The 23,277-nt window shown below is 39.1% G+C and overlaps 1 long non-coding RNA gene across 1 annotated transcript; it reads right to left on the reverse strand.

Moving 5' to 3' along the window:
• Nucleotides 1–938: 938 nt before the first annotated feature.
• On the reverse strand, nucleotides 939–6,838 carry LOC308190650. The gene is made up of 3 exons (XR_013947441.1): nucleotides 5,267–6,838; nucleotides 3,048–3,206; nucleotides 939–2,803 (listed from the first exon to the last, which is right to left on the reverse strand). It is a non-coding gene; the product is annotated as an uncharacterized lncRNA (long non-coding RNA).
• Between the last annotated feature and the right edge of the window lie 16,439 nt (nucleotides 6,839–23,277).

A 23,277-nucleotide genomic window follows, 5' to 3' on the forward strand; every position in this document is an offset into this window, starting at 1 on the left:
CAACTTCTAAATAAAGTTTTGAAGCCAGTACAGCTGCGAAAGAAATTGATTTTATATCTGTGTGCTAAAAAGTGCTTTCTGTTGTCATGGCCCTATGAAATACCCTACACAGCGAAAAAAATGTTTTTAACAGTGATGTACCCAAGATTAAGTAATTGAAATAGAGTTCAGAGATTTTTAGAAATAGTAAACACTTTTGGTTTGGTCTCAGGAGAATGCCATTGCTTATTGCAATAATGGGAGTAAATGATCCCTGCACAGAACTTTATATGGAATGATTTTTCCCTTGCTATTAACTCCTTCAAAAACAGCTTCCAGAGCAAAACTTCTCAGAAAAGCTGCCGGAGATACTCATATTTAAGAAGAAGCATTGGTGCAGTGACTCAAGCACAGAAGCAAGCATGCAGGGATCTAAGCCAAATGCTACTGCAGTCATTCCACTCACATGGAGTTTACCTTGGATTTACACCTACTGAGACAGACAGCTAACAGAACGTGCATAGGGGCTGGCCGTTGATTTATTTAGCACTCCAGGGAGGCCATTTAACATAATGTTTTACTGATTATTTGGAACACAGAGATCAAGCTCAACTAAGTAAGTTTTACTGAGTTGAAGCTCAACTCAGTAAGTTTGCAGATGACACCAAGTTAGGTGCGTGTGTCGATCTGCTCGAGGGCAGGAAGGCTCTGCAGGAGGATCTGGATAGGCTGGAGCGATGGGCTGAGGTCAACTGCATGAAGTTCAACAAGGCCAAGTGCCGGGTCCTGCACCTGGGGCACAACAACCCCAAGCAGCACTACAGGCTGGGAGATGAGTGGTTGGAAACTGCCTGGCCGAGAGGGACCTGGGAGTATTGGTTGATAGGCAGCTGAATATGAGCCAGCAGTGTGCTCAGGTGGCCAAGAAGGCCAACAACATCCTGGCTTGTATAAGAAGCAGTGTGGCCAGCAGGTCGAGGGAAGTGATTGTCCCCCTGTACTCGGCTCTGGTGAGGCTGCACCTTGAGTACTGTGTTCAGTTTTGGGCCCCTCGCTACAGGAAGGACACTGAGGTGCTCGAGAGAGTCCAGAGAAGGGCAACGAAGCTGGTGAGGGGTCTGGAGAACAAGTCTTATGAGGAGCGGCTGAGGGAGCTGGGATTGTTCAGCCTGGAGAAGAGGAGGCTCGGGCGACCTTATCGCTCTCTATAGGTACATTAAAGGAGGCTGTAGCAAGGTAGGGATTGGTCTATTCTCCCACGTGCCTGGTGACAGGACGAGGGGGAATGGGCTAAAGTTGCACCAGGGGAGGTTTAGGTTGGATATTAGGAAGAACTTCTTTACCGAAAGGGTTGTTAGGCATTGGAATGGGCTGCCCAGGGAAGTGGTTGAGTCACCATCCCTGGAAGTCTTTAAAAGACGTTTAGATGTAGAGCTTAGTGATATGGTTTAGTGGAGGACTTGATAGTATTAGGTCATAGGTTGGACTAGGTGATCTTGGAGGTCTCTTCCAACCTAGATGATTCTGTGATTCTGTGATTCTGTGAACTAGTAGACAGTGACTTTTTGAGATTGTTTTTCCATCTTACGTCTACACCGTGTAGTTCCCTCCCTAGCGGCAGAAATACCACTTTCAACAAATTAGATTCTAGGTGTGGGGGGAGTGGCGCTTTTCGAGTCTCTGTTGCTTGTATTGATATTATTTTACTGCCTTGATTAATATTCACAATTTTTCTTGATTTTTTTTTTCTAGCTTTAATTATATGGGTTTTCCTGCCTTTTTCAGGTCTTTAATGCCAGCATCACCTGAACTTCATCCTTTTGTGCTCATTTAACATTTTCCACAAATCAGAAAACATCTTTAACATGCACAGTCAAATCTCAACCACACATCTGTGATCTACTAAACTGAACTTTTTGATAGCTTGTTTTTTACAACAGTGGGAAACAGTAGTAAACCACAAGGGAATACCAAGTTCTGCAGTGATAAATTTGGATTCTGTGCAGAAGAAAAGAAAATCAACTTCTTAGCCTTTTTTTTTTTTTTTTTTATTCCCTTTGAAGCCTCCTGCCTGTTATTTAGTCAGGGGCATTAGTTTAGGAATATATTCCTTTCTTCAAGGAATAAATTTTCTTCAAGTTAAAGGTGTGTATATGAGATTTTCCTGATCCCTTAAAATACTAAGTGCCTTTGATATTAAAGTGGACAAAAACTTGTGGTCAATCCAGGCCACAGAAACGGATAGAAATATTTTCAAATCTCATAATTTGGTTCCAAATATGAATTTGAGTCTTTCTTTCCCTCAGTTTCTTAGAGCTATTCATAACTTCCCAATATCATTCCTTGGTGTTTTTTTTTTGTTGTGTTGTTTTGCAACCTTATCAATTAGCTATCCACAGCCATAATAAACCCACTTTTGTCCATGATGTCCCAAGAAACCTGAACTAAGTTTTCTCCTAAGGCACAGATTAGAGCAGAAGACACTGTCTAGTAATAAAGATATTTCTGTTAACATATAGATTGCTACAGAAAGGCACAGGTTGAAGAGGTCATTCTCTTCTTGTTCCCATTGGTGTCAATTATGTAAAAAATGAGAACAGAGGAAAGTTAACTAGCTTGGTTTGTTGGGAGTGGTTTTGGCATATAAATTTCTCACGTAGATTGCAGTAATGTGCCATAATGAGAGCTGACACACCAAGACCAAAAGCCTCTCTCCTGGCAGTAACTGACAGCATCTATATTTGTGCTTCAGTTGTTCCTGGTTGCCTCAGTATGGGATCAGTGGGTGCTGACAGCTTCTGATATAAAGGATGTGTTATTATCTCTGAAAGAGAGAAGAAAGAAAAGCAGCTGAAGGGTTACTCAGCCAGTCAACACCAATTGAGTTGATTTTGCCCTCAAGTTTGCAGGAAGCAAATAGTGATCATTAAGAGGGGTATCACTGGGTTGCTAACAGGCTGCTCTGATATATCTGCTCCAAAACTGCTCTACGAAGTTTCAATGAGAGCCAAAAGAGATGTTAACAAAAACATCTGCTTTAAACAAAAGCACCATGCATGAAACTTTACCTCCTGAAGAGTCCCCGCTCGCAGACAGCTCTCAGGAGATCATCAGCTTAGAGCACATGCTTCTGTAGGGGAGGTCCACCACATCTCCTCATATGCTGAAGTGTAAATTTTCTGCATATACTTTGTGTAAGAAGATTCTCTCTCAGTTGTGTGTGAAGTCTGAAAACAAAGCTTCATACTTCAGGATATACCCTGGAAATGATGGATTTATTTTTCTTTCCCTTTTTTTTTTTTTTTTTTAAACAATTTCTTGACCCCTAGGTTTTTTTCTTCCTGTGGGAGTGGTATTGGCCATTCTCCATTTTATTATTTATTTATTATTGGAACCATTGTCTTTGAGCAAATTAAAAACAGGGAACAATTTCATATTTCTTAAATAAACTTGTTTACCCTAAGAACCACAAATATCCTTTGCTAGACACTGAATGAAAGTCGAACTAGTGTTTTAGGAGGAAAAAATATGCTTGCCAACAGTAACAAAGCACCTCTGTTGTGGGCTCTAGGCCAGGAGTCTTACAAGCTTCTGCATAATAAAATGGACCTGGTGTAATGGACTTAAGAGCTATCATTAAAAAGTGGGCAATTGCCAGCAGTGTGGGACCTAATAAGAGGCCTTATGCATGTAAGCCAACCTCCAAGATTCCCACCACCACCACAATTTCCTATAATAGCAGACTCACTGCATACCAGAAAAAGAAACTGCACTTTGAGATTGTTTTTTTTTAGAGATATGTGTCCAGATGGTAGGCTTCAGTCTGCTTTGTCCGTACGATAATAAAGGGTTTGTTTCCTCTCTACACCAGATAAGTGTCTACAAGAACATTAGCCACTCTCACCAGTTATTAATTTGAATTAACTTCAGCAGTAGCCCTGTAACCAGCTGATAATGACCTTTTCCTCACCAAACACCTGGACCACTAAACAATAAGGAAAAATATTATTTTACTGTCTGGCTTATATACACTACAAGTATTCAAATTAAGATGTTCTTGTTCAGTATTTTTGTTATAATGTCTGCTTCAGCCAAATCAACAAATAAAGCAGGCTGTTGCAAAGAAATTTTATCTTTATGCAAACGTGAAATAGAATTTGTTTAATTTAACGAACTCTGAGCAAGTGTTAAATTATGAAAGCCTGCTTAAATATAATGAATGTAGTTGCAAAATATTTCCAAAGAGAACTGAAATAGTTCAGAGTAAATATTGAAATACATCACTGTTTATGCAGCTATTTCTTTTGCTGTTCTGTCCTTGTTGTAGGCATAATTATAAGAGCAAGGGTGAGAATAACGAACAGATAAAAAATGGTGATAGTTTACATAGGTTATCAGGAAACAAATGTCATGTAATACACATAAATTTTCTTGTGTCTCTTTCATACAAATGGTGGGGGGCGAGGATATGAGCCCTTTTGCAGCTGGATGTCTTGAAATTATTTATCAGCCGGAATCAGATCCAAACCTAGTTTGCAAATTGTTGTGAGCAGTGAGTTTTGTTCGAGTGAAGCCCCTGGCAGCTGGCAAAGCTAGAAACACTTCCTTCACTAGAATAGATTAAAGGCAGCACCTTAAACTTGCAGTAAACCCTGGGTCTGGTGAGATACTTGCTGGGTTATATTTATCTGTATGCTGGGGGTGCCCTTATGCCACTTCAGCTCTGCTCAACAGCCACAAAACCATTTTTGTTGGCTGGCTGAGCAGCTTTATCAAGGTACGTAGTTGTCTTACTCTCATTGAAAGGAGTTAGAGCTCTAAATTTGTTTGAAAAATCTAGCCCCAAAGAACTTCCCTGAGATGCACAACTTGTCTTGTGGTAAACCCTAGTCTCTAACCTGGAGGTTTAATAAAAAAATAAATAAAAAAATAAATAAATAATAAAATAAATATCATTCTTTATCTCACAGTCACAGTTTTGAGGTAAAAATGGAGGTAGGCTCCCTATCTGCTGTTGGGCCCACCTGTAAAATCCCTAAGAAGGTGGTGGGGTCTCAGCTTTGCCTGGGTGGTCTGTCACCAGAGAAAAACCTGAGGCAAATTCAAACAAGCTCTTTCTGCTGGCTGGCTGAGAATGCATTTTGAAATGTTCTCTATTATTTTGTCATGTCATAGCTTATTAACAGCTTTTGCTACAAATATAGCTCTTTTTAGCCTTTTGGACATAATGTAGTGCAGAAATCTACTTCAGAATTAACTCCTACAGTAGCAGGAAAGGTGAGAATACCTGAGCAAATATCAACAGTTCTTCGTCTCCATCAAGCTTTTATAAATTCACCTGCAGAATCCGGTTGCTATAAATCCACATACAATTTAGGAAAATTCTCCAAAAGTAAGCTGCACTATTGATGTGATCCTCAAGACCAGAACAACTATTAACCTGTAAGAACTGCTTAGCGCCCTGTTAGTCTGCTCTCACATTCCATGTGCTATTGCTTAGCAATTTCACTGCAAAGCCAAAACAAAGCTGCCAGAATGAAGTGCATTAGCACTGGCTAATTGATGGGTCACTAGCAGGGAATTCTCCTCTAGATGGAACGAGTGTTTTTAATAGGGTTCCACATAAACCTATTTTCACCCCTGTGTTGTTTAGTGCTTTTTGCATTGATTAGGAAGAAAAAGAAATACTGAAGTTGCTGACCCACAAACACACACACACAGACACACAGACACACACACACACACACACACAAAAGGAATTAATAAGTAAAGCTACAAAGGAAAAAGCTAAAAGCTGCAAGGAAGCAGCACATGATAAACTTTGCACAAGCAAATAAACTGTAGCCTCATGGAAGTTCATAAGTATGTTAGGAACAAAGAGTGTAAGCCAGAAGTATTATTTAAGGGAGTCTGTTCTGAGAGACAGTGGATATAACAGAGCTCAGGGTCACAGCGGATAGTTAGGTGTCCATAATCAGAGGCTTGGATGGAAGCATTTCAAGATCAAGAGTTTCCATCCAACACAGTAAAATGGGTGCAAATTAAAACTAGGGACATTTATAGAGAATAAGGTATGTATTTAACATGTATTTATATGAATATATATGAATGTATAATGTATACAAAACTTGCATATTTAGAACAATTAAGATAATTAATCATTAGATTAACTCCTCTGGAGGGAAGTACTTTTACTTTTTTTTTTTCCCCCCTCAATAAATGTCAAGCTTTCGGTCATTGCTGGATGTTCTTACTACTTTTCTTCTAATTCAAGTGGAATTCATTTGAAGCACTCCTATGTATGCTTATTTAGAAAGCAAACAAGGAAAAGGAGAATAGCTTAGGCCTTTCTTTAATTTGTTGAAGTTTTCACTCCTAATGTGACACATTACAGTAGAAGCCTACACTTGCCTGACACATCCCAAGGCAATTTTATGAGCCATTGGAAACAGCACTTACATGTAGAACACACGTATTTGATAGAGAAAAAAAAAAAGTAAAGATAAAACAAATATGGAACCTTATGTTACCACCTGTAAGAAGCCCTTTATCTTCTCCAGCTTCTCAACTTTTTAACCTATTTCAGAAAGCACAGAAGACTCTGCAAGCTGTTTGCAAAGGCTTGTGTAGTCTTTCCTGGACTGCAGGGGACTGATTTTACCTAGGTGTGAAATGAGAGGTCCTTGGAAATCTACGACCAGTTATTATTAAATCCAGTGAGCATGCAGGGTCAGCGGTGTGTCTGGGTGATCAACAGAGGAAAAATAATGAGTATCAAGTAAGGGAATGGGAATATAGGGAGGAAATTAGTATTTTTGTCACTAGGGTTATTCAATGCTTTGGAAGCATCCAAAAGTATTGTTAGCAATACTTCCTTGAAGTCTTACCTATGTTGTCCCTTGCCATTACCCCTTTTCCAACTGATGGTATGGATCATTTATTACATAAAGTATGTTGTAACCTTGGAGCTCTTTATGACTTTGATCATGTTCCTCCTGAGCCTTCCTTTTTCCTATAACAATTACGTAAATCACAGCGATTAATTTGGTTTGTTATGCAGATAACAATGGAGGTTTAAAGATTAAGCTGAGGAGTCATTCAGAATTGTAATGGGCAGCTCATTCTGAGAGCTCTCCAAGGGGTGGATGTCGCCACATAAAATGCAGTCACTAGAATAATGTAATTTTAGCTTCAATTTTAGCTTATTTAATGGATATTTTCTAATAGTATAGTGTATGTCCTTAATTTGCTTCTCTGTAATGTGAAGCTGATATCCTTGATTAAGAAACACAGAGGTATGCAATTTAATTCTCTCTCCCCCCCCCCCCCCCCCCCAGTAACACTCTTCTTTACTGTGGAGGCAATCAGCATTAAAAGCAAAACTGTAAAATGCACTATTTTTGTATATTTTTAGTAAGATATCAGTTTGGAAGGTGTTCTTCAGTGAATGAATTGTAAAAGAATCTGCATGCAAATTTTAATAAAAGAGACAGTGGGAAGGACAGCCAAGGATAAGAATTCGAGTTGTCTTCTCTACAGTAGAACTATGGAAATTAATATGCCTCGAGTGTAAACAAAATCAAAAGATCAAAAATGAAGTTCTGGGCAGGACTGCCAGAACAGTAGCCACTCAGGAACTCTGAAAAAACTGTAAGAGAAAAAGGATGTCCCCAGGCAATGCAATTCTTAACAGAAAATCCTCCTGAGATGTACAACCATTTGGAGTGAACCATGCAACTGCTCCTGAGATGCCCAAACATCTGTAAATCTAAAGCAAGGGCATTTGTGCAGTATTAATGTCCGTGATTTTCATCCTTCCTCCAGGGAGGCATGCAACATGCCTCTAAGCCTCAGAAAGACGTTGGTGCATGGATTTTCCCCAGGTGAATATAAAATGCTGCCCATCTGATCTGATTGCAGTCGCTCTGTGTAGTTGTCAATGCAACCAGTGGTGGAAGGGCAGAGGTGGTGGAAATGACTGGCAGCAATATTTTCTAGATGCAAAACAGATTTGCAAATGAAAATGAAAGGAGGCACCTGGAGTGACTGAAGTTCTCAAACACAGCTGGAGGAGGCAGCCTATTAATGTGAATGTGTAAGTGTGAAGGCTTTCCTCTCAGCTATCCTGTCCTGGCTGTCAGTACTGAGAAAGTGACTTTCCATCTGATAACCAAGTGGAGTTGTTCAGACAGACGGTAAAACTGGTTGCAGTGTGAAGCTGGTGGAGATCATGTGAGGCAGTTCATAACAGGGGAGAGATGCTTGGGGGATGCTTCACCAACCCCCTTTCCCCTTGGCTGACAGTGACTGTTTTATGTACTTTGGTTTACAGAGCTGCCAAACATCATGCAGGGAATCTGACAGCTTTCTTATACCTTCCTACAGCCCAGCCTGACCCCTGTTCATCTGGATGTATAGCACCATGGTGCTGTATTTGCTTTTGTCATCTGCCAGGGCCCCCTGTGATGTCGGCTCTGCAGGCAGTCCCACAGCCGTTCTGTTTCCTCCCCCCCTCCTCTGTCTTCCCCTACTCACAGATCCATGACAGCAATGGATAGGCAACAGCTGCACTGACAGAAAGCGATGGGAATGGACAGAAGATGACAAGAAAAAAAGAAAGGAATCAAATGCAGGAGAAAGGGGAGGAGCGCAGGAGTTGCTGAGGCTGTTGGAGACCTCACATTGAAGTATTGATGCACAGCAAGAGATGAGAAATCCCAGACCCTGGACTGGAAGATGTCAAATCAGTCTCAGCTCTAGATATCAGTGAAAGAAAGGTATCTACAGTGTAAAAGTGGCCTCATATATACTGAACTGCATTTCAGATGCACCAGGTTTGTTCAGAGAGTCTCTGTATGTACTCAGCTTGAAGATGCTCAGCATGTCCTCATTTCTTGGACCATTTGACAAAAATTAAGAGAGCACTGTGAGGAACAGCCACTTTTTAAAGAATAAAAGGTCTAGGTCAGGGTTGTGACTGGATTTGGAGTTTCTGCTCAGAGAGCAGGTGATGGTAAAGATTATCAAGCCCCAACCTGCAGAATTTACTTACGTTGGTCATCAGCTGTGGGCGAGCCAGAAATAAATCTATTTTCCCCCAAACTACAGCAGGAAGAAGACTGTGATATTCACTATGAGATGGCTTTTTCATCCCTGTTTCTCTCAAGAATGTGATATAGGCCAGACTGACCATATATGTTACAATGATGTATCTGAGCGTTTTGCTGAGCTTTTATATATTATGTATCGGGATGACAAGGACTAAATTAATTGTTGTGGAGGTTCCCTCCTTGAAGATACTCAACACCATCTGGACATGGTGCTGGGCAAGCATCTTGATATCCCTGCTTGAGGGATCCCAGGGATTTTGAACCAGATGACCTCTAGAGGTCCCTGCCAACCTCAGCCATTCTGTGAATCTGCAGTTCTATTTATTCTGTTTTGCAGCAGCTCCCGTGCTGCTTACATGTGTCAGGTTAATATGACTAAACAAAATTTTTAGTAACCGAAATCATAGAAGCAATTCTGAGATAAAATCTGTAACAAGTCTCAGAAATGCCTGGACTGCTGAATGATGGGGTACAATGGCACATCCTTCAGAACAGATTTTTTTTTTTCAGCCTGAATAAGTAGAATACAGTCTCATTTGCAGAAAATGATTGTTTCTGCACACCTTTGCTCTCTGTATCATTCTTTGCTTTATTTTGGAATGCAGCTAATCACAAAACCACAAAGTTAAAATAAATATAATAGCTGCTCCTGCTGTTTCTTTGCAGAAGTCAGACTTCCACCACTGCAGTCTGTCAGATGCAATCCTCTAATGCTCAGTGATACTGCTACAGCAAGCCAACAGCATGTAAGCAGCCAGGACAACACCCTGTAGTTGCAGAAGCTGTAAGAGGAAAAGGAGTAGTGAGAGGTGTGTCCTGCAACTGATGTTTGCATGGGAATATTACTTCCCTGATAGGTTAGGAGAAGATGAAACAAAAATGTGTCCTTGCCACAAAGAAGGTTGATGGTATCCTGGGATTCATTAGGAGTGTTGCCAGCAGGTTGAGGAACCAAGGATCCAATGGGTGACCCTTCCCATCTACTCAGTGCTGGTGAGGCCACACCTGGAGCACTGTGATGTCCAGTGCCAGGACAAGAGGAAATGGGCACAAACTGGAACACAAAAGTTTGTGTCTAAATATCTGGAGGCACTTTTTTACCATGCAGGTGATGGTGCACTGGTGCAGGCTGCCCAGAGAGGTTACAGAGTCTTCCTCCTTGGAGATTTTCAAAACTTACCTGGACATGGTCCTGGTCAAGCTGCTCTAGGCATTCCTGCTTGATTGGGGGGCGGGCCAGATGACATCCACAGGCCCCTTCCAACCTCAATCAATCTGTGATTCTGTGATTCTGTGAAGATGAATCATCAGTGCTAGATCACAGTTGAAAGAACCAAGGCCAAAGACAGCAAGGGACAGGTCATCAGCCTCAGAAACAAGGAAATCCAAGTCCTTGTGGATTCCAGTGGAAATTCTCCATGGTCATGTTGGTGGTAATGGGAAGAATGTGATCAATTGAACACAAAGAAGCAGGGATGGGGCGGGTAAGGCCACCCATCTCTCTACACTTTGAGGATATACTGCAACAAGAAGTAAATACAGTATGGGGTATTTAGGTGGGAGCCCAATGACTACTATAATGATGTCAACTATGTTCTCATTATGGTAGCATCAGCCAAACTCACACTGGGATTTCTTGGCATAGCCTGAACAGTAACATCACAAGTGAGATGCCCGAGAAGCAGGTATGCAGACAGGCACAAGGAGAAGATTATTTCAAACATATGTATTCATAAAGAAAAGAGTGGAGTAGTAGTACCGCAGTAGGTTTTCCCCGGGAGCAGTGGCAGCATGCTGGAGGACGAGCAGATGCATGTCTCTGATGGAGCAGAAAAATCAAAATCTTTTGCAAAAAATGCCAGTTTTGAGGATATTATTTGCTTGAGATTTAACATAGACCAACAATTCTGCATTGACTTGGGATGTTTTTATTTTTATTTCCATTTTCTCAAATTACGCCAGCTTTCATTTCATTTCTGCTTTCTTTCCTCATATAATTGCTTTTCATCTAACCAGCTGCATTTAAGCTTGTATAGAGATAGTTTTGTTTCAGCATGACTGGTCAATCTTTTTGTGTTTTGCCCTGCATTTCCACTCCAAGGAGCATGCAGTTTTCAGGTTTGCTCATTTTACACAAGAGGCCATCGCACTAAGGTGGCAGCTGTCACTTAGACAAGACACAGCCTTTGAAATCAATAACGGGCATCACTATGGATCTGAGTTTGTGGTAAAAAGAGCTGGGATTGCCACTTTCTATGGCTGACTCTCACACGTTGGATGCTAATGTGAAAATGAATGCTCATTTATTTTATAACAAAAACTTTATCTTCCTTCCTTGAAGGGAAGTGGAGTCAAATTTAAGTCCTAGGAGTTACCTCATTTCCTAGGCAAAAATTTAATGCAGCATTTATGTCACCTTACAATGAATGCTGCTTAAGTGTTGTGTTAGTTGGGAAGATCACAGCATGAGGCTGCTCAGAAACAACATTCTTCCATGTAAATGTTTCAGGAAAGAAGAAAAACAACCATAGCTGTAAGGTCTTGACCTTTCTTTTTTTGCATTAGTTGCTGAGTGTGTGTTACAAACCACTTTTGTGACAACCTACAGATGAGATGAAGTGGTGCAGCACTTGCTCTGAATGTATTTAATACATTTTTCAACTGTGCAGGTGCCTAGCTCAGTGCAAAGATGTCAGGTAAGGTATTGCCACCATGTGGAAAAGTAACTGTAGAAGCTCAGCAGCCAGGGAGCAGGGGGTAATCACAGCAGAAAACAGTGGTCAACAATGCTGGGAAATTTTATTGTGTCACATTCAACTACCGGTAGTAAAAATGAGTAGACAATAGTACCCTTCTAGTACGTGTTTAGGGATCAGCCCAAAGACTATCAGTCACAGCTACTTCTATAATAATATTCTACTTCAGTTTAGGATATAGCTCAGCAATGAAAGTAGTTATTAGTCATATTGTGAAGCCAAAAATAAAAGCTACTTTTAACAACTTTAAAATGTGTTTTTGAGAAGTGTCGATTAATGAAATGTATATTCCTTCCTTTCCCTGCTCTAACATCTGTTTAGTGAGTGAGAGAGAGAGAGAAGCTGTAAAAAAAAAAAAAAAGAAAGGCATAAAGATGACCCCCCCACCACCTCCACTTATTCTGGGAAATGTTTCAGGGTAGAAGGTACAATAGTTGGAGAAAATGCACAGACTGCAGTCTCAGAGGGAATGATGTTGGGTTGCAGTAATGCAGCTGTAGTTTTCTGCTGTGTGAGCTGAGATCCCAAACTGTGCTAAACTGCCAGGCAATAGCAGCCACTCTTGGATCTCCCACTCCTACTCAAAAGCATTCCTTTCAGTAACATGGAATAATGTTAATTAAATTAATGACATTAAGTTAATTCAACTATACATTTTGTATGCACTCACAGTATTTTACAAAACTATAATTTATGTAATATATTACACTATTATACTACACATTATTAGTATATAATTGCATATTACATATTTATATTGAAATTTAATGTTGTAAAAATAGAAAAATATGTAAAAATTATTACTTTGATTTTATAAATTTCTACCATATATCAGCATTCTCAAATCACTTTCTCTAATATATTGGAAATGTACATTATTTTATTTGTGGCATAAACAGATACAAAAATGCCATTTTTTAGCCAGATCTATTTTTAAAGAAAGGTGTGAAGAGCACTCACAGTGCTGTCAGGAGAAGGCTGAGGAAGGCAACACTGCCTGCGAGAGAGGGAGGGATAGGTGTCTGGCTTGGGTGAGCTAAAGGTATGGTTGCTCTGACTGTAAGGACAGCAAGAAGAGGTTGGAAATAGCAGCAGCCAGAAATCAAACCATGGCCCTTTTCTTCATGCTGGATGTCTCAGTTAATGCTGTGATCATATTTAATATCACCCCTACCAAACCCCTTCCTAACTGCTTGGACTACCATTGGGTTGACACACTGTTTTCTACCATGTATCTCAACGTGGCTCACAAGCAACCTCCACCACACCATTGCTCACAGGCTCCTGCAGTAAAGAGAGTCTACGGACATTTGGAACAAGCATCCTGCCTAGGTCCCACTGCCAGACAGCTTGTCTTCAGTGGGAAACAGCAGCCGACACACACCCATCTGACCTATACGTGGTGTCATGTGTTTACTCCTGCCCCTGTCCGACTGAAATCACCCTGTTCCAGCCCCTCCAGCAATTACAGAGGAAGTGAAACCTGTAACGTACCTCAGCTTGGAATACTGCTGGTTTGAAATGAAAATAAGTAGCTGAGGAATGGCTTTCAGGAGCTGGTCATCCTTGTTCCTTGCATACAGCACCGCTTTTGTCACTGGAGATCAAGAACATCTACAAATTATCTCCCACTTTGTCACAGCTTGAGTCCTTGTCAGAAAAAAAATAAATTAAAAAAAAAATCAATTAAAGCTCAGCATGCTGCGTGCTGCTTTTTCATTTTTAATGATAGTTTAATTTGCTACCCACTTCTTTTAGCTCATCAGCAGGGTTACAAGCTCACTTTCATTGCCATCTCAGAGCCTTTCACTCTGCTCACTGACAAGGCTGGGTTTTAAGGGAACTAGGAGTCATTTGAAACAGACAAATCCTCTCCTTGTTGAGAATGGAGAGTGTTGAAAATGGCAAATACTTGCCAAAGCAAACTGAATGTGTATGTATTTGTCTTTCATAAAATATGACACGCTTTTGGGGTGAGTTGAAGCAGAGGTTCAAGTAAGCTCCTAACACTGTTTTGCCATATGCAGAGTGGATGGACTATGGAGTAAGGCTGCTCAGGATTTTTTAAAAGAAAACCTGAAATTTGGGCAGTGTTTAAGTAAACATTAACAGCCCTTGCTGGAGACACTGACAGAGTATGGAGCCAACCGGGGAGAAGCTGGAGCTAGGCAAAGCTTAACAGTTTGAACAAAATTTCATTTTATGATTTATTCAAAACAGGAGTTGGAGAATGCATACTACTGCTGCTGAAAAGCTGGTTTGATTTTGGAAAAAAAAAATGTCAAAAGGACTTTTGACTGTAGTTTCAGTTATTTCTTTGACAGCACCCTCCACAAGACCAAACCAAACCAAACAAAAAAATAACCCAGAAATATTTATGTTGGAAACTTTTGTCTGATAAAAATGTAGATTGGCAACTACCTTGTGAACATTGTGCATCTGGTGCTTTGTGTCCTCATTCGTTTCTGCTGATGTAGCAGCTATAGGTAGACCATGGACTTCCCTTTTCCCAACACGTCACGCTTCTGCTGATGGAGGCCTGAGGCTTTTGAAAGCTAACTCCTGGGAGACAGATGGCAGCAGTTCTAAGCAAATATTTTTTAGTATTCAGGTGTTCACATTGTCTGACAAAAGAAATATTTAATCTCTTCTGAAAAGAGGCCTGTTATGACAGCAAAACCCAAATTTCTGTTAAAAAGAGTTCTGGAGAAAAACTTCAAATAAGCTGCAGGCAAGAACTATGGAAAAGAGGGGGGGGGGGGGGGGGGGGAGAAGAATATTAAGAGCTGTGATCTGAAAGCATGAGATTTTCCACAGCCCATCACAGGGTAAAATCATTTGAAGTTTGGCATTTAAATCCATTCAGGATTTAGAAATCCTTTTTATAGGGCTGAAATCCATTCACTGTAGGCTGCTAGAGTAAACAGCAGTTCCTTCTGCCAAATGCTACATTTTTGCTTTTGTTTTGGTCTAATTTTAAGTGTATCAGTCCCTCAAAATGCTTACATTTATTTTTCTAGTCTTTGTTATTGAATATGGACAGGATCTCATTTTAAGCTCCAAAGATTGTTCCCTGTATCAATAAATGTTGAAAAAAGTATCAATTTGAAGCAGAATTCTTAGTGTTGCTTTTTCCTACCAAAATTACTAGGAAAAGCTACATGTTCAGTACTTTTGAAAGCAAGATTTGTTTAGATAGTTGTCTACTTAATACAAGGTTCATGTCTTTTAAAACCTGACTTTTGGTTTGTGAAAGGGAGTTTTGTATTTATCTTATTCTTTTCCTATAATGGATTCATCCAAGTCCTTAAAATTCCTTATCTCTCCAAAATATTTTTTATTGGTGCAAATGCTGTTCTGCAAAATATTTGCAACTAACAGTGCAGGCTAAATAATAATGCCAACAACAACAACAACAAAAAGCCTCCTGGATCTGAAATTTTACCTGTAAATCTAATGCAATAGTTTTTACTTCCTTGTGGGTGGCCTATTAAATTGATGGAGGAAAGCATATGTAAGTATTACCATCTCAGTTAAACGGTTGTATGTTTTAAAAGCTGAATTATGCCTACTTGCCTGTCCCAGAACAAGGCATGAGCTTGGCTAGGCAGTTTCATTTCTCTCTTGAGGAGACCAGAGTATGCATTGCTCTTAGTTTTGATGCTGGCTGTCAAAGTAGGACTACCTGAAAATGGCTAAGATATTAATAGTACATTAAAGTAAAACACAAGAAACTATTAAAACATTAACTTCTGCAATTCCATTTCAAATTGCAATTAATAGTAATAATAATTACATATATTTGTTGCTTTGCCACTTCCTGATCTTCTGCAATAATTTTGCCAAGAGTGCATTGTTATCAATAATAGCTACTTTAAAGTTCAGAAAGGTTGTTAATAAAGTGCCAGATCATATCCCATCCATAAAATTTAAATTAAAAATATGATCTTATGTGTCCTCAGTTGCAACCAGCAAAATTTCTGGTTGAAATAATTGTGTGTTATTAAAGGAAAAAGGAAGGAAACAAGGCAGATAAATGTGCATGCGCAGCACCTCCTTCCTTCTTTATTTGTTTTCTCTTCTCTCTGAGAAATCTTTGGGTCAATGGGAGAAAAAGACCTTCCAAGTTTCCATTTCCATTACAATTAACTTCATATGGTTAAATAATAGATCAATTCTACCAGATGTTACAAAAGTCAAAAGACATGACACTTTTTACTTTCAGTCACAAAACTAATACTAGGTAAAGACAGAAATGGAGAATGACTAGCCTTTGATTCTCCAGATAATGAAGAAGAGAAGCTCTTCTCAGAGTGGAAATGCAGATAATGAAAAAAGTTAGTTCTACTCAGAGAGAAATTGTTTCCACACAGAAATTATTCGAAGGCCATATTAATTTTGCTTGTTTATTGCTTTTTTTTTTTTTTTTGTCCCCTGTGGCTTACAAGTAACTGAGATTACTTATCATGCACATGACAACAAAAGTGATTTGGTTATTGTTGGTTATTGTAGGAAATGAGGCGAGAACAAAACGGAAGGATCAGCTTCCAATCTGTTAAAAAAAAAAAAAAAAGAAAAAAAAGGAAGAAGAAAACACTCATCTTTCCCTAAGCAACATGAAGAATTTCTACAGCTTCCATGAACCCTGGCACAACTGATGGGAATATGTCAATACACTGTTCTTGATAAAGTGCAACACTTACAAAGCAATGTGGCAGAATGTATGCTGTAAATTTCTGTCTTTTGAAGGCAGCTGGACAGGACATTTGGTCTGACTGTGAAGATTTATTTCTTTTTCTACTCCATTGTATGGAAAGAAATTGTTGACAGCTACCAAGGGGTACAGTGGTAGGGGTGGGCTGTGGGAGAAGAAATTGGAGTAAAGGAAAGAAAAGGAGAAGTCTGAGTGAAAATACATTAGCTAAGAAATACATACAGCCTTTAGGCTGAAAAAAAATTTGCTTCTGGAAGTTACAACGGGTCTGAATAGGAAAACAACAAGTTACTTTAAGACTGAAGGAGTTAAAAGGGACTGTTTCCTTAATTAAAGCAGTTTTCAACCTCTTTGAGAGGATAAATGATGAAGAATCAATGACCAGCACAGAGGGTGAAGCAGCTTTGAGCAGCATGACATAGACAGTGTACCTTGATAAAAGTAAAATGTGTTCTCTTTGGCAAAACTAGGCACCACATCTACACATAAGCACTTCTGTATTTCAGCTGTCTGAGAGTTCACTTACAGAATATGCCCCCATGTATGAAGAACTGCAGCTGAGCAATTTAAGGAAGTTTTCTTTATCAGACATATTTGTAGGCAGGTGGTAGTGATTGGCCTGGAAACTGTATGCTCCTTATTTCTCAGTATTTGTATCTGAATAAAAACAAATCTGTTTTCCTTCCTTTGTGACTGTCTACATCTAGCCTTTTCACACCCACAAAAAGCAGCAGAAGGAATGAAATATTTAAATTACATTTTGATATAATTTTTTTTTAATTGGATAAGATAGCTAAAACTAGATTCAGTGTTGTCCTGGTTCCAGTTAGGACAGAGTTAAGTAGCTCATAGTAGCTGGTAGGGTGCTATGTTTTGGATTAGGATGAGAAGAGCGCTGATAACATGCTGATGTTTTAATTGTTGCAGAGCAGTGTTTACACCAGGCCAAGGACTTTTCGGCTTCTTGCTCTGTCCTGCCAGCGAGCAGGCTGGGGGTGCAGCAGGAACTGGGAGGGGACAGACCCAGGACAGCTGACCCAAACTGGCCAAAGGGGTATTCCATACCATCTGACGTCATGCTAAACAATATATAGGGGTGGCTGGCCGGGGTGGGGGGGCCGGCTGCTCGGGAATAGGCTGGGCATCGGTCAGCGGGTGGTGAGCAATTGCATTGTGCATCACTTGTTTTCTTACACATTATTATTGTTAATACTATTACCATTATCACTATTATTATTATTATTGTTATTATTATTTTCCTGTCTTAATAAACTGTCTTTATCTCAACTCACAGGCTTCACTTTCCCGTTTCTCTCCCCCCATCCCAGAGAGGGAGGGGGGGAGGGTGAGCGAACGGCTGTGTGGTGTTTAGCTGCCAGCCGGGTTAAACCACAACAAGTGTGCTCTATAAAAAAAAAAAACTTTTTTTTTTTTTTAAAGAAAGAATTTAAAACAAGCAAATCCTTGGGTTTATGAAAAGACATACACATTCTAACACAAGCAAAGCACAGATAAAATCCATTTTAATCATGCTAGCATAGTTTTCTTGCGTCTAACAGGGCAAGATATTATAGATCCAGAAAAACATTAAGAAATTTTGGAAATTGGCCTATACAAAACAAAACAACAGCCAAACAAGCTATTTTTCAGGATTATCTCAATACAGATAAAATGTATACAAGCAATGACAAGCTTATGGAGGTTGACTGTTGTCTTCATGATGTAATGTGTTTCAGGCAGATAATCATGAAGAGATACTATTTCTTTCCTCTCTTCCCTTCTTTCTCTCCTTGCCTACTCCTACATCCAATAATCTACTTCTGTACAGCCTGGATTCCATCCCAAATTCCTGGTTTGTATGTCTGGCTGTTATTCTCTTCCCATAATTCCTCCTCCCACTTACTTACTGAGAAACATTTTATTATTTTCAACCAATTTCCTCCTCAGGCTGGATTACTACTCAAATGAAAGCCTAACAAGAGGGGAAAAAAAAAAAAGGCAATGTGCCCTAGGAGATTCTGTGGGTGACTAAGGCTAAATTTGAAAGAGCTTGGTTGCAGTTGTTCTTGTAGAATAAACCTTTGAACTGGCTTAGTTGCTCAGGATTTTTTCTAGCCCTTTCTCTAGAGCTTTAATCCCACCCTCCACCCCCTCAAAACCTTTCAGTCCTTTTTGCATGTTATTATACACTGCTTTTTTTTTTTTTTCTTCCCCTTTGGAATGTTTTTAATTAATTGCGACATCCTAGGTTTTCCTCCCTGAAGCTGATGCCATGAGGGCAGTACTGTGCTGATAAGCCTATGGGACATGGCTACATACCAGTAAGAAAAAGTACAAGCAGATTCTTATTCTGTTCTGTAGAATTAATTGTGCTACTCCAAACTCAGGGACATATGTCACTGAACACATGAGATTTTTACTTGCATCACCTTGGTCACTGGGTTTGTCCAGCCTGGAGAAGAGGAAGCTAAGAGCCAACATTGCTCTCCGCAGCTCCCTGAGGGGAAGCGCAGAGGGAGGTGCCGGTCTCTGCTCCCATGTCTCTAATGATAAGACGAGAAGTAACAGCACAAAGCTGTGCCAGGAGAGGTTCAGACTGGACATGTGGAAAGGTTTCTGTATTGGGAGGGTGGTCAAACACTGGAACAGACTTCCTAGCAAGGTGATTGATGCCCCGTGCTTGTCAGTGTTCAAAGGGCATTTGGATGATGCCCTGAATAATATGCTTTAACTTTTAGTTAGCCCTGAAGTGGTCAGGCAGTTGGACTAAATGGTCTTTGATGGTCTCTTCCAACTGAACTATTCCAGTCTAGTCAAACCAGCATGGGTTCATCTTTAAAATCTGCAAGTGAGGTCTTTGGATGATCTTACCTGAACTCCAGTGAAATCTCTGTAGCCATGCTGCACATCATGTTTTGTTCATGTGGTATATTTTCAGAAAGATTACTAATGAGTTATTGTAGGAATTACTTTAAGGGGTGGTAAGGCTTATTGCGTCTGCTGAGATATTTAGTGTCACCCAGTTGTGAGTAGAACAATTACATTATACTCAAAGAAAAAAAAAAAAACATAAAAAACATACATAGATATTTTCAAATATATATATATATACATATTCCTCTGCAGATCCTCATTTAGGAGATGCCTTTGAATTTAGTTATTGCTTGATGTTTGCTCAGACACTAAAGAATTCTAATCAACAGGAGAGATAATGTATTTCTTTAAAGAAAAGCTAATGATTCTGGCTCTATATCATGCTCACTTTAAAATTTTATCATTCTGATTTTAAGGAATTTATTTTATTTGTATATTTTAGAGTCAGAGCCAAGCAATCACATATATCGGTACCACATTCGATACTTCATTTTTCCAGTACAGGATCTAATTTCACTGAGCAACTATGTATTTTCATTTGCAACATAATCAATAAAATTCTTGCATGTTTTCAGATGATCTGGAAAAATACTTTCGATGTTTATTGTGTTTTTTTTTGATGTTCATCAGTTTGCTAACACATTCCATCAGTATGCAAGAAGTAAATTGATGTGAAAGAGGTTACTCACAGGCTAATGCTTTCTCTGAGTAATATCCTGTAACTTTTCAGTAAAAGTACCATAAACTTTTCTGTTTTTTGTTGTTGTTGTTGTTGTTGTTTTTCTTTTTAACTGCCTGTAGTCTCGATAGATTTGTCATATTTCATCCTCATTTTGTTAGCTGGATCTCCATCTTCCAAGGCTCTGTTTATAGTTTCTCTGACAATATGTACTTCATTATGGCTTCTCTTTACTGACTTTCTATTTCCCTTCATACTTTGTGTATGCAGCTGTGTTGCAACTTCACAGTGAATAAAATAATTTTGCTCTTCTGGTTTTAGTTTAAAGACCTTTTACCAATCTTCTTAATAGATTTCAAGCTTATGGTTGGTAAAATTTTAAAAGTTTTTGATATAAATTGAGATAAAATGAGATATTAATTTTAACAATATAAGAACAGGGAAATTATTTTATAGTAAGAAGTTGGTCAGAATAAATGGCTCTGGAAGTTTTTCATTGTTTCTTTTCTAATGGAAATATTCAATCTAATCCCTTAAAAATAGATTTTCTTTGAACATAAAAGTAATTTTCTGAGAAAATGCAAATAAACTTACTGTTTAAATACACGTAATTGAATTAAAAAAAAAAAACCAAAAAACTGTGTCAGTAGTTTGTTTGCCCTGAATGATCTTATAGAATAACATAGATCCTTCAAATAATTAATATTGCGAATATTTGCTTAGACATCATAACTATATTTAAATAATGATATTTAGCTGCTACAATTATAAATAGGCAACAGACGTTAAAATTTTCTGTTATGGATCCCTTAAATATTTTCCACAACATTTTGGTGGAACATAAGGTTTTATCCATGACCTAGGGTACTTGAGGCTGCTAACAATAGATCAGTGAGTGCTGAGGAGGATGTTCAGTTATATTTCACAGACCTTACAAAAAAGGCCAAAGACCAGTGGTACACAGGCCCCAGTTTGAAAACCACTGATAGTAAGCTATAAGCAGGACAAGAGCAAAAGCCAGGAATATTTTAAATAGGATTTCCATGCCATTGTCATTAAGGCAGTTGGTTACCAGGATAGATAATTTATGATGGAGTCTTCTCAGCTGTAATGATTTAGTCATAGGATAATGGTTGGCCAAATGCACCAGAAGTTCTGGCAAATTACTTGCTTCAGCAATCCCAACTATTTAAAGATTTCATATGAGTATTTGCCATTCCTGTCACAGCTCTCCAAGCCAGGAAGTTAAATGGAAGCAAAGGGATAAGCTTGTCCTTTTTGCTGCCATGCCAAAATGAATTCTCAGATGACTTCTGTGCCTGCCCCATTCGGACGAGACAAAGCCAGCATGCTGTTCCCATCCCATATGGAGAAGGCGTGCACAGTTGGAAAGGAGAGCGAGAAGTGGAAGCAGCTGCTTTGGGGTGAGGTAAAGCCTCTCCCCAGACTCAGTCATCTGCTTCCTCCCAGTTCTGCCAAAGTCATCACATTCTTGAAGGCTTTGCAGCGCTTTGCTATTGTGCAAACTCTATCCCTGAACATTAAAATTGCCAAACTAATTTAAGCTAAATGTGGTATCCTTACCGTCATTTTCCTATCATCAGCATCAGAAATATCATGCAGTAGCAGTCGGATTTCTTTTTTAGTATTCAGGAATATCATATTTTATGTTTTTCCTCTGATGAAGAAATACTTTGACAAAAAGCTACCTGGATAAAATAGGCTAAATATTAGACAGGCATCTTTAAGTATATAGACGTTAGAATTTTGCCCAATCAGCATTGTAAATGTATAGAAACCTGAACTGACATTTTACTGAAAACAAATCTAATTATATTAAGAAGAACAGCCTATACACAATCTTTATTCCAGCTTATGCTACCATCATGTGTGGGGTGAGGAAGAATGCAAATGACAATCTTTAAAAGTTTAATTTAGGACCAAGAGCAATGCCTTAATGACAGTTATAGGGGACAATAACCTATAAAATTATTACGTGTGAGTGCATCACTGCTCAAAACTGCAGTCAAAGTGTAATTATAGGATTTGGTCAAACTAGAGGGCATATCAAGGAGGGTCCCATGAGGCTCTGTTCTGGGCTTGGTAATATGGAACACTGGCATTAGCAGATAGGATGATAGACAATAATTTACTTCCAAAATCCACAGATGACACCAGAAAAGAACTGCAAACACTTTAAAGAGGGTACAATTTGAAGTGATCTTGATAACTCAGAGAAATAGCTCAAAAACACTGAGGTGATATTCAGAGAAGCATACTACAAAGCACTGGATTTAAGAAGAAAGTGACAAAAAATGGGAAACAACTGGTTATGCTGTAAGCAATGTGGAAAGAATGAGTGTTTACTGTGGAACAGAGACTAAACATGAGTTGAATAACACAACACATATGCAAAAATTGGAAAGCCATTTTATATTCTCAGAATTAGTGATTCCTCAGCTGGGGTAGCTGTATCTGCTTCAAAGAGAAAAGCTAGAGGAAATGACAAAAATGAGGTGTTTTAAAAAGACAGGGAAGAAAATCTTTAAAACATATTGAGAAATTATCTATTTTGTACTTGTTATGTTTCACAATATTCAATATATAAAAAACACTTATGAAAAGGATAGGCTCATCTGTACTGTGTGTTCATGCAGGGTAAGACGAGGTGGTAGGGCTTAAGCAACTCTGGGAAACTGAAGACAGGCAAGCAGAAAAAGCTTTTCAGCTGTCTCACTGGTTAACAAGAAACATCATGAGACCTGTTGTTGAGGAGGTGTAAGGAAAAACTGGAAATATATCTGGCAAGGACCTGCCAAATACCCTTGAACCTGCCTCAGAGCAGAAGAATGGGCTGGATGATATCTCGATGTCTCATATTTCTATAACTGCTCACACAGCATTTCCCCAGGACAATTTTTAGGCATTTCTTTGCCATATGGCTCATCACACCATATGAGTGACCGTGGCTCTGTGGAAACATGCTGGATGTCTGGCAAAAGCAACGAAAAAGAAAAAAAAAAAAAGTGTGTTTTTGATATAACCAGAGATCACAAGCACAAAGCCTTAGAACAGCAATAAGTTTTTCAGAGTGCCAAAATTGCAGTTCTCCTCTTCAATGCATTTAGATATCATTCAGATCTCTGGAGGAAAAGGTAAATTCAG

The sequence above is a fragment of the Anser brachyrhynchus genome (assembly GCF_964034855.1).
Source record: "Anser brachyrhynchus genome assembly, chromosome: 2".
NCBI classification, from domain to species: Eukaryota; Metazoa; Chordata; class Aves; order Anseriformes; family Anatidae; genus Anser; species Anser brachyrhynchus.